The 2,855-nt window shown below is 40.2% G+C and overlaps 1 non-coding gene across 1 annotated transcript; it reads right to left on the bottom strand.

Annotated features, from left to right (window-relative positions):
* Positions 1-241: 241 nt before the first annotated feature.
* On the bottom strand, positions 242-317 carry TRNAG-GCC (transfer RNA glycine (anticodon GCC)). Its single transcript has one exon. It is a non-coding gene; the product is annotated as a tRNA-Gly (tRNA).
* Between the last annotated feature and the right edge of the window lie 2,538 nt (positions 318-2,855).

Raw genomic sequence — 2,855 nt, forward strand, 5'->3', positions numbered from 1 at the left:
CGGGGAGAGACAGTCAGACAGACTCCCGCATGCGCCCGACCGGGATCCACCCGGCACGCCCACCAGGGGCGTCGCTCTGCCGAGACCAGAGCCACTCCAGCACCTGGGGCAGAGGCCAAGGAGCCATCCCCAGCGCCCGGTCCATCTCCGCTCCAATGGAGCCTTGGCTGTGGGAGGGGAAGAGAGAAACAGAGAGGAAGGAGGAGGGGGGGTGGAGAAGCAAATGGGTGCTTCTCCTATGTGCCCTGGCCGGGAATCGAACCCGGGTCCCCCGCACGGCAGGCCGACACTCTACCGCTGAGCCAACCGGCCAGGGCCTAAGACAGCAGTCTTTATTGTGGAAACACCATAAGTAAATATTTGCTGTCTGTCTATAGATTAAGGGGAGAATATGGCAAATGCTGAAAAGCCATGATCTTTGTGCCCCTCCCCTCCCCCAACCCCCTCCCTCTGCTCCCCCCACCCTGTAACCCCAACACTGTTGTCCGTGTCTCTGAGTCTCATCTTTTTGTCCCACCTATGTATGGAATCATATAGTTCTTAGTTTTTTCTGATTTACTTCTTTCGCTCAGTATAATGTTATCAAGGTCCACCCATGTTGTTGTAAAAGATCCTATGTCATCATTTCTTATGGCTGAGTAGCATTCCATAGTATATATATACCAAAGCTTTTTAATCCACTCATCCTCTGATGGACACTTGGGCTGTTTCCAGATCTTTGTTATTGTGAACAATGCTGCCATAAACATGGGGATGCATTTCTTCTTTTCAAACAGTGCTATGGTGTTCTTGGGGTATATTCCTAACAGTGGTATAGCTGGGTCAAAAGGCAGTTCGATTTTTAATTTCTTGAGGAATCTCCATACTGTTTTCCATAGTGGCTGCACCAGTCTGCATTCCCACCAGCAGTGCAGGAGGGTTCCCTTTTCTCCACATCCTCGCCAGCACTTATTCTGTGTTGTTTTATTGATGAACGCCATTCTGACTGGTGTGAGGTGATATCTCATTGTGGTTTTAATTTGCATTTCTCTAATCATTAGTGATGTTGAACATTTTTTCATATGCCTGTTGGCCACCTGTGTGTCCTCTTTGGAGAAGTGTCTATTCATTTCTTTTGCCCATTTTTGGATTGGATTGTTTTTCTTCCTGGTATTAAGTTTTACAAGTTCTTTATAAATTTTGGTTATTAACCCCTTATCAGACACATTGTCAAATATATTCTCCCATTGTGTAGTTTGTCTTTTTATTCTGTTCTTATTGTCTTTAGCTGTGCAGAAGCTTTTTAGTTTGATAAAGTCCCATTTGTTTATCCTGTCTTTTATTTCACTTGCCTGTGGAGACAAATCAGCAAATATATTGCTGCAAGAGATGTCAGAGAGCTTACTGCCTATGTTTTCTTCTAAGATGCTTATGGTTTCACGGCTTACATTTAAGTCTTTTATCCATTTTGAGTTTATTTTTGTGAATGGTGTAAGTTGGTGGTCTAGTTTCATTTTTTTGCAGGTAGCTGTCCAATTTTCCCAACACCATTTGTTGAAGAGGCTATCTTTACTCCATTGTATGCCCTTACCTTCTTTGTCAAATATCAGTTGTCCATAGAGCTGTGGGTTTATTTCTGGGTTCTCTGTTCTGTTCCATTGATCTATGTGCTTGTTCTTATGCCAGTACCATGCTGTTTTGAGTACAATGGCCTTATAATATAACTTGATATCTGGAAGTGTGATACCTCCCACTTTATTCTTCCTTTTCAAGATTGCTGAGGCTATTCATGTTCTCTTTTGGTTCCATATAAATTTTTGGAATATGTGTTCTATATCTTTGAAGTAAGTCATTGGTATTTTAGTCGGTATTGCATTGAATTTATAAATTGCTTTGGGTAATATAGACATTTTAATGATGTTTATTCTTCCTAACCATGAGCACGGTATATGCCTCCACTTATTTGTATCTTCCCTGATTTCTTTTATCAATGTTTTATAATTTTCTGAGTACAAGTCTTTAATCTCCTTGGTTAGATTTATTCCTAGGTACTTTATTTTTTTGGTTGCAATGGTAAAGGGGATTGATTCCTTGATTTCTCTTTCTGACAGTTCATTATTAGTGTATAAAAATGCCTCTGATTTCTGAGTATTAATTTTATATCCTGCCACCTTGCCGAATTCATTTATCAGGTCTAGTAGTTTTTTGACTGAGACTTTAGGGTTTTCTATATACAATATCATATCATCTGCAAATAATGATAGTTTTACTTCTTCTTTTCCAATTCGGATGCCTTTTATTTCTTTTTCTTGTCTGATTGCTGTGGCTAGGACTTCCAGAACTATGTTGAATAAGAGTGGTGAAAGGGGGCACCCCTGCTTGTTCCTGATCTTAAGGGAATTGCTTTTAATTTTTGCCCATTGAGTATGATGTTGGCTGTGGGTTTGTCATAGATGGCTTTTATCATGATGAGGTATGTTCCCTGTATTCCTACTTTGCTGAGAGTTTTGATCATGAATGCTGGACTTTATCAAATGCTTTTTCTGCATCTATTGAAATTATCATGTGGTTTTTCTCCTTCCTTTTGCTTATGTGATGAATCACATTGATTGATTTGCGAATAATGTACCAGCCTTGCCTCCCAAGAATAAATCCCACTTGATAATGGTGTATGATTTTTTTCATATATTGCTGGATCCGGTTTGCTAATATTTTGTTGAGGATTTTTGCATCTAAGTTCGTCAGGGATATTGGCCTATAATTTTCTTTTTTTGTGTTGTCTTTGCCTGGTTTTGGAATCAGAATTATGCGTGCCTCATAAAAGGAGTTTGGACGTCTTCCTTCCTCTTGAATTTTTTGAAATAGCTTGAGAAGGA

The sequence above is a fragment of the Saccopteryx leptura genome, chromosome 6, assembly GCF_036850995.1.
Source record: "Saccopteryx leptura isolate mSacLep1 chromosome 6, mSacLep1_pri_phased_curated, whole genome shotgun sequence".
Lineage (NCBI taxonomy): Eukaryota > Metazoa > Chordata > Mammalia > Chiroptera > Emballonuridae > Saccopteryx > Saccopteryx leptura.